Genomic DNA, 15180 nt, shown 5'->3' on the forward strand with positions numbered 1-15180 from the left:
CACAAGATAAACTGATCAGAATTTGAAGGTAACAGGTCAAAGTTCAAGGCCACTGGGCCTCATTTTCATGCCTTGCTTGTGAATGTGGCATCTTAAGATTGCTTTGAGATTTTTCTTTACACTTTGCACAAATGTCCACTTTGATAAACTGATTAGAGAAGTCAAAAGTCAAGATAACTGGGCCTCATGTTCATCCCTTACTTATGAACCCAACATCTTAAGAGTGCTTCACAGGTCTTCCTTTAAAACATGCACAAATGTTCATTATACCGCAAGATTAACCTCATAAGAATTTTAAGGTTAAAGTTCAAAGGTAAAGGTTATTTGGCCTCATGTTCACCCATTGCTTTTTCACTCTGCATCTTAAGATGCTTGGAGAGACTTTCTTTAAAACAGTGGTTCTCAACCTTGGGGTCAAGACCCCCTTGGGGGTCGCGAAACACTGAGAGGGGTCACCAGATGCCTTAAAAAAAAAAAAAAAAAAAAAAACTAAGAATGTTTTTTAGATTACACTGCTGCCACTTTACACCAGTTTTCCCAAATGTTAACCCTTTTTCCCCATTTTTAACACCAATTTTATCACATTTTTGCCACTTAAAACCCATTTGGCTCAATTTTAAACCCTTTTCACCACTTTTTTCTGCCTCTTTTTGTCACCTCTAAACCAATTCTTAACATTTCTGCCTATTGTTGTCTCTGTTGACCCATTATTGCCACTATCAACCACTTTTTTGCTTATATACATTTTTCATCCCATTCCACCAACTTTCAACCGATTTTTGCACTTTAAAGCCATTTCAGTCACTTTTTTTATTCCCTTTAACCATTTTTTTGGTGCCGTTTTTGCCAATTTAATAGATGTTTGGTTATTTTTTTACCACTTTTAATCCATTTGTGTTCTTTAAAAATCCAATTTAAACACCTTTTCCACCATTTTTTGCCATTATTAAGTAATGTAAACAATTATTTTTCACCCATTTTAAATGTTTTCAACAAAAGTTATTTTCATTTTAAGAAGGCTATTTACAACACAAATGAACAGATTGAGATACGCTTTCTTTGATAAAAGTGGTTATTATTCAGGTCAAATATAAAATATGGTTTTCACAGCTTAACTTCACAATGGACCATGATTCTGCTGACCTCCATGGGCCCCCAGTTTGGCTGGATCCCAGAGACCTCCCCCTTTACCCCTCCTTATGAGCGGCCTTGTCAGCACACGACTATTCTTGACTGTGCATGGCTGTGTTCAGCCACCTTTAGTGGGGGTCCCTGTTCTCTGGCACCTTTTTCCCCAATAATTGCAATTGCAATTTGATATGCAATTATTCCTTAACTGTCTTTTATTCCTAAACAAGGGCTGAACAATTCTTTAAAAATATTTAATTCTGATTATTTTGACTCATATTGCAAATAAGATATGAATTGTTGCATTGAAGGGTTTTTGTCATTCTCATATTCAACAAAAAATTACAAAAATGAAGGTAGTATTTTTTTGTAGACTTTTCTAAAACAAAATGTCTCTTGAATGATTGTGTATGTCATGCATAACATCTCAAAAAAGTTTAAATCTGCAATTTTGACAAATTTCAGGCCAAAGAATTATTGCAACATCTGCAAGTTAAACTTGCAGCAGGCTATATTGTGATTTAATCTAATTTTCAATTAATTGCCCAGCCCTAACACAAACGTCTACTTTGACACAAGGATAAACTGATTAGTTTCAGAGGTAAAAGTTCAAGTTCAGGGCCTTATGTTCATCCCTTGTTTGCGAACTCAACATCTAATGAGCGCTTTGCAGGATTTTATTTAAACTTGGAAAAACTTCCACTTTCATTTAAGAATGAATAGATAAAATGATCAAGGTTTAAGTTCAAAGGTCAAAGTTTTGGGCTTCCTGTCCATCTGTTCCTTGTGAAAGTGATGCCTTAAGATTTTTGAGGGATTTTCTTCAAACTTTGCACAACTTTTCAAGGATACCTGATGAGATTTAAAAAGTCCAACATGAAAGTCATTGGGCCTAATGTTCCTCTTTTGCTTATTGAGATGTAAATTACTTTCACTACCACAGAAACCACCCCAGCCTGTCTTCTTGAAACACTACTGTAATTTAACTGTCCACTTACTCTAAATGCAGGGCAGTAGTTCTACTTTCATCATTTGTAAGGTTTATTATATTTTTGCCAGACAACAACAGACAAGGCACTAAAAAAGGCAAGTTGTCATCAGCTAATATTTGTAAAATTATACACATTTCCAGAGACACCAGTATTCAGGCTACTGAATGTCAGAATTTACTAGTTACTTTGCTGCTCTTGTTGATAAAAGTTTAGACAGAAAAGGAAAGCCTGTGTCAAATGCCCTAACATTTTGCTTCAATTCCCTGCTCTACAGAGAAGCAGAAAGAGCTGAAATGTGAAGTGTTAAGTGCGGGTTACAGTGTCCTCCAAGCAACTGCTGGCATGAGTCTGAAATCTCCTGGCAAACATCTCTAAGATGTTCAAAGTAAATATATGTTTGAGGATTGATGCATCCTGGAGTCTCTGAGGAACACTGAGCAATTTAATTGTTGTTTTCTTGCTTCGGCGTGCAAAGAAAACTCTCACATCCTCTCTTTAGCATCCTTGCTGAGTTAGTTTGAGATGTATGCAGCCTGTTAGTGTACTTTATATAATTAGGCTGCTTCTAATGGTGGGTTTAGGGCCTATTTTTATGCCTCTGTGTGTTTGTGTGTACCTGTGCATGCTGGAGACCAAGGTGAGCAGCAGGGCATGTGTGCAAGCTCGCATGTTAGTGTTGTTGTCTGCAAGCATAGGTGCCTGCTACCATAGCAGCTACGTCTGTTAGCACCCCGTGGAAAAAAAAGGAACAGTTTGTCTCCCCCACCACTTTACAAATGAAATCAGTGCTGTGAGGCGGTGGATTAATATCATAAGGAAGGCCAGAGTGGGCCATTAGAGTGGTGTAATGTTGCTCCGGGGCCTTGTGATGGATGGCCATCGGCGCTACGGCCCTATTTGCACACAGTCACCTCTGTGGTGGCCGCCATTAGCAGGACATGGGAGGTAAGGGCTAAGGGATGGTAGCGAGGTGCCTGGACCAAGGTTTTTATTAGAGGTGTGTGTTTGTATTTTACTGTAAATGCCTGTGTGAGCACATAAGTGTTTATATTTGTGTGTGCATGTGTTTCTGAAATTATGAACACGTGTGTTTGTGTGCCTCGACTCTTCAGCAGACAGATGTTGCGCTCCCCGCCCTCCACTCTATCTAACGTGTCTGTCTCTCTCGGTGGACGGCGGTGGTAGGCAGCAAACACACTCAGTGTAATTAAGACAAATTAGCCTGGATGGCAGCTTGCAATAACAACAACATATGTTGGGAGGTTTGTGTACAGAAGAATACAATCAAAATCATCATTAGCAAATCTCTTATAGTGAACAGTGTCGCATTTTCCACCTTGGAGCTCTTGTAGATTAATAAAGGGGTTGATTTCTTCTAATTTATTAATCTCTTTCCTTCCCCCTTGTTTCTTTTGTCTTCTTTCCTTTGCTTTTCATCAGCTTTGCTCCATCATTTACCATACTTTACTTTCCACTGCACATGCAGGCTTCAAGGCTATCAGTGGCAGATTAACAGAGTCTGCCTCTGGCTCCTTTTCCTCATCTCCCTCCCTGTACTAAACAGCATTTCCAGCCTGAACAGTAACACCTACTGGCAACAGGAAGTTACTGCTTCTGTATTATCACATATGATTCCTAAATAATTTCTTAAATCCTACTCGAATCAGCTCAGATACATCTAAAGGCCTTCAACTTGCACCACTTTAAAAGCCATAATTCTACGTCCAATGTTGCAACCATGGCATTTTTTATAAGCCATGAAACAGGAAGTTGTTTTTCAGGGGCACAATATGCTTATACAGCCTTAACATTTGTCAGAAAAAATAACAGAGGGGAAATTAGATGATTGATATTGATTTTGCTGGTGGGTGTTGCTAAATGGATCAGTGGTGCCCCCTACAATATTTAAAAAGCCTCCGTATCATGTTCATCCTCGCATTTTGAAACTCGGCAGGCATTTTTATTATGTCAGGACGTACAACTAAGCCTTTTGGACCAATATAGCCAAATCAATAGAATGTAGGGGTGTGACGGGACGCTTATCCCACCAGACGAGACGAGATTTTACGCTTTTTTTTAATTTTGGAAAAAATAAGAGTGGAAAATATTTCCTTAATACAACTGAAAGTCATAACTGCGAAGCATTCAGGTCTATTCAGAAATGTTTAAACTAACTCCTCTTGTACTGAATAGGCTATCAATACTTACACACAGTTTATCTTGTCTAACTCAGACTCAAACTCCACATTTTAATCTTCTTCAAATCAAACCTTTCATTTTAATATTCTACCACATCTTTACTTTACTACACTATGCACTTATCTCTACAATTACAATAATAATAAAATCTTTTTAGATTAGTTTTAAAGTACTTTAAACACTGTTTACAACAGACTGAGATATAAAGAGCTGCATCAGAAAAATCAAACAATTTCTCATCCTCTTTGAGGACATCCATATTTAAAACACCCAAAAGAAATATTCCTGTCAGTAACATGTTTGTTTGATTTTACAGTAATTTAGAGAAATAGCTTTAATTATCGTTTTGCGGTCTTTTTTCTGATATGAGCTTTGACAGTGCAGTCACGATGCACAGATGAGGACGTGTGTTAATGTGTGTGCATTGGTGAGACATTGCATGTCTCTGCTCTGCCTGCTGCCAACAAGCAGGGCGCGTTTAACTGGGGCTAAAACTTCGCTTTTTTTTAGCATAAAGTAGATGCTAAGGCACTCAAACAAAGTTTGTTTTGCTAAGTTTATTCCTGCAGTAAACAACAGCCTGTTGTGCTAGTCATGTTAAGCTTCTGATCGATGATACGCTCAGCAAACAGCTGATTGATGACTGACTGACAGACGCTGAGACAAGGAGACATGAAGAAGCAGTGGCTTAATCAAAGTTACATAGTCACAAATAGCGGCGTGTCTGCGCGCATACAGGAACTCACAATGAGTGCATAGGTTTTCAGCAGAAGCATTTCATCATTCCTGACCGTTAAGAACTTAATATGCATTTGCGGATCATGTAAGGCCCCAAGTAGTGCACGCAGAGGAGGGGGGGATGGAGCTTGGTCTGAATGGGTCATGGATCAACTCTGTTTCTTTGTGAGCTGTAAAACCCAAAAATTCTAAATTCTCCAGGGCACCTTCGTGATCTTTTACAATTTCCAGTTAGGTATTGTTTTCTGTCAGGAGAGCTGCTGCTCCTGATGTCTGGGTAATATTGATCTGGCGAGATGATTTTCACCTCAACGAGACATCTCATGACGTTTTGATCTCGCGAGATCTTGTGGCACAAGATCTCGTCACACCCCAAATAGAGAGCTTCCAATTTTATTTTATCTTTTTGATGAAAAAATGAAAGCCGTTTTTAGGGATTGTTCTATGGTTAACTCCTCCAATGTTCATCACATTGGCTTTAAATTTGGTTTACAGCTATAAGAGACCGTCATGAAAAAGAAAATCAAAAGTTGGTAGTGCAGGCGCCCATATGCTGAGGCTACAGTCCTCTACGCACTGGTCATGGTATCAATTCTGATCTTGGCGCATGTTTGGTAACCTGACATGACAGATGGATTTGTTTCACACATCCATCTGGTAAACCTCCAATAGACTGTGTCTGGGAAAGGGCAGAGCCTTTGAAAAAAAACTCGGAGGGTGATTGGATGAACGTTCTGTCACATCTTTACGGGCCAATCAGAGCAACAAAACAAGTGACGTAGCCGCAACTGAGGAGTAAACTCCATAGATAACTGCGTAACACGAACCATGGCGAGTGTAGACATGTCAGTACACGTTCTAATAAAACTTGCACTTTAGCCGCATCCACGCTAATGTCTTCCACCATAATTGCACCGGCCTCTAGTCGCTGCTTGCTTACGTCATGACTCTGCCACGTCCAAAATTTACTGCCCCTTGTCGCTGATTGGTCCTGTCACTTTCTAACAGGGCCCACAGTTTTCAGATGGGAGCTTTGCAAGATGGATTTGCCATTTAGAAACACGGCAACAGGCGAATCCATCTGCTTTGCAAGGTTACATGTTTGGTGCATGTCCCCCTCACTCTCTTTCCAAATATTTCTCTCTCTCTTCATCAACCCTACACAATAAATCTAAAAAAAAAAGCCACCAAAATAGGTGTAGTAGCTCTTCAACTACTTACAATGGTACAGAATTTGGCTCTTACTTCCTACAAAGTAAAGGAAATCGCCCTCAAAATGGGTTAATAACATCCTGATACGTATGTGGTTCTTGTGGTTACAGTCTTTCAAGCAGGCGGTCCAAGTTTAAGTCCAGGCGGTGGCTCCTTTCCCTCATCTCATTCCACCTCTTGGAGGCTTTAGGCCTTTCTCAGCTGATATGTTTTTAATACGAAAAACACTTTAACCCCACATTTACTTTGCTAAGTATAACAGGATGATTCATTTTTAGTTCTGAAAGAGCTATCAAAAGAAACAGACATACAATTCTCTCTTTTCCCGGTTGTGAAATTTGATCAAGAAATGACAAAGGATGCACGGGATCAAATTGTAATTTGCATCCAGTATTAGCTAGACCTATTAGTTACAGTTAAGAGCTAATGCTGAAGGCTCAGTGGCAGGCTTTCCAACATTTCTCTTTGAGATGTTCCAATGAAAAGGTGTATAAATATGCACACTGAACCTTAAACGTGATTCTTAAAGACTATAGTTAAAGGTATTTCCATGCTCCTGTAACTTAATAAGATGCCGTGCTTTCATTTATTTATCTTATTCACACAGCTACTAGATTTTTCTCACTGTTGCCACTTCCTTTGATGATCTCCCTCTCCTCCTCTTCCTCTCCGCCTCCCTGTCTTGCTCTATCGCTCTCCATGTCACTCCCCTTCTCCTCACTTCTCTCTCCATCTCCCTAAACATTTCAAAAGAATGAATTACTTTGGGCTGTCACTTGGCCCTGGCCAAGAATTCATTTTTGTGGGTCAAGTGTTTCAAACTGTCATCTTTGACAGGAACCATCTCATACAATAACTACATGGATGGACCTTGACTTGAAGTGCTTTCATTTTTTTTCTCCTTTTGCGCTCCTCTCTTCATATACATGCTAAAAAGATCTCAGCTATTGTTGGTAGAGACAGAGGGAGGGATGGGGAGATGGGAGAGGGAAGGTGAAGAGCGTAACCCTGAAAAGGGCGGAAAAAGCAGAGATCAATACTGGATTAATAGTTTCAACTCAACCACATGCAAAGTTATATGAGAGCAAATACCAAGAGCTCTGGATGGGCTATGAAATGTTCCAGTGTGCTGATAAAGAAAGACACTCAACACGACAGTGGTGGTGCATCATTTAGCTCTGCCAAGGTCTTTAACATAACTAATCCATAAAAGAAAGGAAACATGCATAAAAAGATTGTATGTGAGTGATTGGGCAGAGATGGCATTGAAGTGAACATAAACTCTGTGAGTGGCTGTGTTTCTGTGCGTGTTTGCTGGGGACAGCAGGGCTTCAATGGCATTGGAGTTGAGCAGACAATCTATTTACAGTGTGCTCAGGGGAGCTTATAAACAAATGTTGAGTAATTTCAGCCAGGAGTAATTACCCTTGCCGCTGACAAGGAGAGTGTGTTAGCACTCCCCTTCACCCTCGGCCCTGTCCAGAAGGCTTCGAGCTCGTGCAAAAAACACACACTCCCACTCACACAAATGCACGGGCGTGCACAGATGCACACCCTCAAAGTAGAGAACTTCCCCGCGTACGTGTGGCGTTTGTCCAACAGTCGATATCACAAACACCTCTGCAGCCTTTTTGGTTTCAACCGCGTATTTGAGATTTAGCTGATGAAATACTCCGGCCTGATTGTGAAACCAGATCATGCAGCTCAAAATGTTCCAGGCAAGTTACTGGTTACACCAAAGAAAACTTCACCCACTGATCTTCCCACAAAAAATTCTGAAGTGTGACAAGCAGAAGCGATGGCCAACACAACATGCTAATTTCTTGTCAAACAAAGAATTTGTTTTAGGCTTGGTTGCTTATTCAGAGAAGGTGCGAAAAAGTAGTCAAACTAGCTTGTAGACTATGTGGACAAAAGTACTTGGCCACACCTGTTAATTAATGAAATCAGGTGTTCCAATTAGGCACACAGGTGTATAAAATCAAGCTCCTAGCCATGCAGTCTCCATTTGTAAACATTTGTGATGCGAATTTTGTTGTTCTGAAGAGCTCAGTGACTTCAAGTTTGGTACTGTGATGGATGCCACCTTTGCAATAAGACTGGATATTCCACTGTCAATTGCAAGTTGAAGTGTTTAGGAACAACAACAACTCAGTCATGAGGTGAAGAGCCATGAAAAATGACTGCATTCTGCCAACTCTGAAGTTTGGTGGAGGAGGGATCGTGGTATGGGGCCGCTTTTCTCCAGTGAAGGCCAATCTTTAGTGCTTCAGCATCCTAAGACATTTTCTGGCAAAGCTATGCTTCCAACTTTGTGGCAACAGTTTGGTGAAGGCCCTTTTCTATTCCAAGATGACTGTGCACCAGTGCACAAGGCAAGAACTACAAAGACATGGTTAGGAGTCGTCAGAGAGGAAGAACTTGACTGGCCTGCACAGAACCCTGACTTGAACCCCATAAATCACCTTTGGGATGAACTGAAACAGAGAATGCGAGCCAGGCCTTTTCGTCCAACATCAGTGCCCGACCTCATAAATGCTCTGCAGAATGAATGGGCACAAACACTCCAAAATCTTGTGGAAAGCCTTCCAGGAACAAAGGAGGCTGTTGTAGCTGCAAAAGGGGGGGGGCAACTCCATATTAAAGTACATGTATTTAAATACAAAGTCATTACAGTCCCTGTCGGTATAATGGCTTCCTGAAATCTATACCAGTGCCATAGTCTAACAGCACCAAGCACAGGCAATCTTGACCCCTATGCACTAGTTAACAAACTAATAAATAAATAAATAGATGTTGTTTGTTCCATTCTCTATTTTGGCTCCATAGTTAACATTTGAGTGTATGAAGAAATGTGTTGAAATGAGCTGTTACATTGCAAAACAACACTGGAACGACTAAATGTATTCTATATGCCTTTGCAAGGTATGTAACTGGCAGATCTTAAAAGTACAAGTGTTATTGTAGAAGTCATATAAGGCAGTGAAGAGGCTAATGACCTTGGCCTTTGACCTCAGAAATCTAATCAATTCATTCTCGCTCCTCCTTGAAATTCTTCAGAAGAAGGCAGATAAGGCATAAGGAACAGAGGGATGGACAAAAGGACAAAATTCAACCAGTTCATCTTTAAATTAGAGTGGAAATTTGTACTGAGTTTGGAGAAAATTCCCCAAAGTGTCCTAAATATATCAGAGAAGCAAGAAAAGGATGAATATGAGGCACAATTAGTGCTCTATGAAATCTGTTTTATTTTTTGACAAATTCTGCTTTTTCAATTTTAATTTTTTTGGAATTCCATTTTTTACATTGACACTAATTTTATCAATAGAGACAGCGTCATATTTGTGTCAATAAATTTCGGCTGACCGATTTTGGGAAATAATCTAATTGCGATTTTTCTCCCCAAAACTGCAATAGTGATTTGATATGTGATCATTCCCTAACTTTCTTTAATACTCAAACAAAAGCTGAACAAATCTTTAAACATGTCTAATTCTGATGATTTTGGCTCGTATTGCAAATTGGTTATGAATTATTGCACTGAAGGGTTTTGTCATCCTTATACTTAATAAGAAAAAAGTTCAAAAATGAGGTATGTAGGATTTTTAGTAGACTATCAAAAAAATGGCATCTGAATGATTGCATGACAGGTCATGCATAACATCTGCTGCAAAAAATACAAATAAAACTGGCATTTTGACACAAATTTCATTTCAAAGAAATATTCCACCTTTTCAAAATTGCAGCAGGCCATACTGCGATTTAATCTAATTTGCGATTAATTGCCCAGCCCTTCAATGAATATAATGATCAATAATGAAGTATAAATAACTTTAAATTGTATTTATTTTTTAATCTATTGACTGGCAGTCAGCCCTTCTGTTTGAACAACTCTGATATAACCTAATGATACACAAGGTAACAGTCAAATATTTCCAGCATTATAAGATATTCATTACATATTGTAAGAGTTTGAGTACATCCATGATGCATTGCTAAACTACTAACTATCTCGCCCTTATGTCTCTCTCCATACACTGCTGTCTGTCCAGCTGTTTAGGCGTCTCTCTGTCTCATATTGCATCTGTTAGTTAAACACCGACATGTATTGGCCTGTTAACCAACCTACAGCACCTACAATGTCAATGAAGGGAAATATGCATTCTTTTATAAATGAACTTTAAGGGGCAAAGTTAGAGCAAGAGGCTGAGCATCCTGTCATTTCACCGGCTACACACTCATGATCCATGCGTAACAAGTGGTCCAGTGATAAACAGAGAGAGAGGGATGAAGCAGAGTAGAACGGGGAATTACATAAATTAAGGTTTCCATGTAATATATAGCTAACGGGCCTTTGTAAAATCTCCAGGTCAACTCCAGTCTGACACCTTTGAGGTGCGGGTGCAGGTAAAGCCTGGAGTCACAGCTGTGTGCCCTGCACAGACACACCTCACTCTCTCTCTACCACTCTCTGGTGTGATGAGGGAAAATAACGTAGTACCAAGTTTTCTCGTAGCTCATCCGTCATTATGTCACACTTCACAGCGCTGTTTTTGTTATGAGTTACATCGTGTTTGCTTGAGTTTCAGGCAGCCACTTCAACATGATCACAGCATTTGGGAGAGGGTGGATGAGTAAGACACAGGTTGTGCCTTTCATTATTGATCCACCCAGAATATACATTCCTCTTTCTCACTAAAACAGCATTTCAGTCAAACTAAGCCCGATATTCCTAACTAATAATAGATTCCCTTGGTGTTGGCCAATTTTGCAATTCTTTCTGCAATTCAGTTAACACAGAAATCACAGGCCCCTACACAATGACTCTGGCCCCAAGTCATCCTTGAGTCAGACTAGACATCGGTGCAAAGTTTAAAATAAATGCTTAAAAGTATTCTTGAGACACTGCCTACAAAAGCAAGGGTTGACCTTAACCTTGGAGAGGAAAGAACACGTGTTTTGCCTGTTAACTTTACTTAGTTAGAACAACAAGAACGGGTGATGCTTGGTTAGTTAACTGACTACACATATGCTAGCGCAAAACTTGCTAATAACTGGACTCAGCCTGAGCTGTCCTCACAAATCACTAGTTTTAGGAGCGTATATGCCTCATGAGTGCATCACAGCACAACATGATTTAAACCAGTGATGACAGTGTTGCAAAAATCTATTCTGTGGCAGAAATTCTACCGTTGACAGTATTAATACCAAGTTTAGCATCCACCACTACATGAGGCCCAGTGACTTAACCCCTGACCTGTAACCTTTAAGATCTTATTCTTTCATCTTTAAGTCAGAGTTGACATTAGTGCAAAGGTTGAAGAAAATCCCTAGAATTGTTCTCAACTGTTCACTAGAAGCCCAGACTTTTGCCTTTCAACTCCAAAAGGTTTTCATTTCATAATTTAGTCAGAGTGGACTTAGGCGCAAAGTTTGTAATCTACATAAGCTTTCAAGATTCCTACAAAAGGGATGAAAACTAGGGGGAATGACCTTAACCTTTGACCTCTAAAATCTACTCACTGACATCATAAGGCCTCCAGTCTCAGCTACTGCAGCTGCAAATGCATTAACAGCAGATTACAGTTAGTTTTCAGGTAGAGATGCTACCAGAAAACTTTGCAGTGTTTATTTACTAAAGTGAAGCCAGTGCTACATGCAATGAGAGGCCAGATAAATGTTTGACCAACAAAATGAATCTGAATTATGCTTGGCTTTGCCAACAAAGCTAGCTGTTAGCTGCTTCCAAACTTTATGCTAATTAGGCTAACATCCTGCTGGCGACAGCTCTGTCTTTAACAGACCTTGCTGATGTATTAGCCAATCTCTCATATGGACAAACAGATTTATTTAATGGACTTACACTCTTTGAATTTTATTTTTGGAAAATAAATAATTAAAAAGCAAGAGAGCTAAATGACCTTGTCTTTTTAAGAGCTACCAGACGTCTGTAATCCAGTAATGTGTTTTAATTTATGCAAACATTTAGGTTGTAGTTTGGGGGATTTTAAAAAGTCATGCCAATCACTTTAAAACCTTGATTTACTTTGGGATCTTTAACTAAGAACACTTTTTTTTGCTGCTGCATCACTGACATCCTTATTCCTGAGATAAACTTTAGAGCTGTGCTGCAACAATCGCTGTCAAGGAGAAATTGAAAGAAAATTGTCTTTGAGAAAAGTAACAACAAAACAAGAGAAAGGAGAGGATTTTTATAAGCCATCAACTGCTCCTTCACCTTCATTAGGATTCTGTGAGCATCAGGAAAACAGATCATGTAATCGAAGAGGAAAACAACAAGCAATCAAAGTCACATTCATTGCTCCATTGTTTTACATTTTAATCATTCGTGAGACTTAATTACAGGATTGAAATGTAACTAACGAACAAGCAAATTAATTTTCACCTTAACCTTTGAAAGGCAGGCGAGCCAGAAACAGGCTTTATCCCATCTGATCGATTATGATCTCTCGGCTCTAACCGAATGGATTCCCATGCAAATTCTGCCAGATCAATCCGCATTCCTGCTGAATCGATGAAACGGCTTTTCAAGACCTTTCAGAGGCTATCGTATCATTAGGAGATGAGAGGATAACGACTTGAGAAATAACACTGGATCAGGACTGATCATATTTAATCACAATATAGGAAACTCACAGCTGTGAAATAAAGCCAGTGATGTGTAAGGAGAGCAGGAAGTCTCTTACTTTGCTCTTTAAAAATTCAAAATAGATCTTTCAAAGCCACAGCAGAGGCCTCTCCTTCACTGGCTCTCCTCTCCCTGCCTTTGATTCCTCCTGAGCAGGACAAAAATGTGAGCGCGGTGGCTGCTGAGGCTGGCTCTCTTGACAAACGACCGTCATATGTAATGTAGTGTTAAAACAGTTAAACACTGAGGGAGGCGATTTGTGTGATAAGCAAGTAGAGCTACAAGGCTCTAGGATGAAAATCGTGCACACAGTTCAATCTCTTAACCAAGAAATTGATCAAATATTACCCTTTTTTTGGTAGTAATTTGCTGTTTTCTATCAAAACAGGATAGGCCTTACAACCGTTAGACGTTGTGATTGACTGGGGAACATCATCAACACATCTGAGCCCAACTGAATAATATCATACTAAAGCGGCCACACACTAGACGATTTTTTAATCTGAAACCATTTTAAAACTGTGGGAGACCACAGGACAAATTTCCAAAGATTTTTCATCTTTAATCCTCTGAACGCACACACTAGACGACTCAGCCAGACTGTCAGATCATTGGAGACCACACACCTGCCGACCTGCCTACAACCTCGTGTATCACGTGACTTCAGGAAAAACAAACAAACAAACAAACAAAAAAAAACGATGCCTGTCGATACCGTCTTGCTGTCTCTCCACAACAGAGTGTCCTGGCATGTGTTACAGGTGCAGCAACAATCATAAAACATGGGAAAGACTCAGGATGAAATCCTGTCGGGAATTAAGGTACCGTTGTGTTCATGGTTGTGAGCAGTGAAAGTACGTATGATTCGTCTGGTGACGCTACCGGTGTGCTCACTCTTATTGGTTGTTGTGGGTACTTCGTGAGCGGCACTACGACCTAGAATTGCAAATATCGAACATGTTTGATATTTACGATTCAGGGTCTGGGAGGCTACGATGCAATTTGGAGCAGTAAAACAATCGTGTTGACACCACACATGTGCAGACAACTCAGACAAACAATCGTTTGCAACCAGGCTCCAGTCGGTATACGCCCCCACGATCGTCAGGGGAAGCAAATATTGGCTAAAATCTGGCTTAAAATCCTGTAGTGTGTGGCCGGCCTAAGAGGAGTCTTTGAATATGATGATGGACCACACTGCTGCTGCTAATGGCAAGGCTTAACCTCCTCCACCCCAGCCTCCTCCTTTATAGCAGAAAGCTTGTTGTACCCACATATTCAGATCCATGCTACTATGATTAATTGCTTTTTCATGCATCGTCATAGATGTTTCTCTTTCAAGCCATGTGCTGCCTGAAAGTTTAAGCATGCTGCTTCCCTAACCCAAGGAGCATCAACAACATGCAGACTAAATGTAAACCATCAAAGAGAAATCATAAAAGAAGGCAAAACTGACTAAAATGCGGCATTTGAAAAAGCCACATGTGAACATGATCCAGGGCCAAAGCATTTTTTCACTTTTTCTCATTAAAAAAATCAACATTGACTTGATGTAATCAAACTGGCATTTAAAGGGTTAAAATCCTCGAAATGACTGAATGTTTGGTAGTTTTGAGCACAGCCGAAGTTGTTTAAGAGATTTATGCAAAAAAAGCAGAAAAAATATTAATCTGTTAAGTTTTTATAACAGTTTTTTTGAAGTGGACATTTTTGTCCTTAATGGCTTTAAAGTGATGACTGAGGGTTAAATTAATTTTTTCTGATGATGCTGCAGCTTTATACGATTTTTTATATAACTGAAAGATGGTTTTGTTATCTATTGAAGTTTTCTCCAATGACAGTTACATAATTAAATTTGTTTTTTGTACATAAACTTCTTCTTTAAAACAGCTACAGCTCTGATTATAATACACTGGAATTACATAATCCATAGCTTTGAATATGTGCGATGAGGGAAATTCAAGCATATGTTTAGGAGAGCTTTTCTCCTGGTAGAATACCTGCATCAGCTGGGAACGAAGCTGAGGTCACTGATGGGAAAGTCACATTTTCACATTTCAGTGAACAATTTCAATGTCAAACTCCTCTGCTGTGTCCTCTACATCTTCTATAGAGGAAAGAACATACACTGTGTCTCTCACTTTCCGCTTTAGCGTACGTCATTTGCACATTGTACACCTTGTACTTACATCTCTGTCTATACGACTCTACATAATGTCCCTGTGTGTGTTTCTTTACAATCTAGCATGTACGTCTTTGTCC

At 39.6% G+C, this 15180-nt stretch overlaps 1 protein-coding gene across 8 annotated transcripts in view; it reads right to left on the reverse strand.

Annotated features, from left to right (window-relative positions):
* kcnh7 (potassium channel, voltage gated eag related subfamily H, member 7) overlaps positions 1 to 15180 on the reverse strand; it is a 245580-nt gene that overhangs the window by 218652 nt on the left and 11748 nt on the right. The window lies entirely within an intron of this gene.

Source organism: Cheilinus undulatus, linkage group 24 (genome assembly GCF_018320785.1).
Source record: "Cheilinus undulatus linkage group 24, ASM1832078v1, whole genome shotgun sequence".
NCBI classification, from domain to species: Eukaryota; Metazoa; Chordata; class Actinopteri; order Labriformes; family Labridae; genus Cheilinus; species Cheilinus undulatus.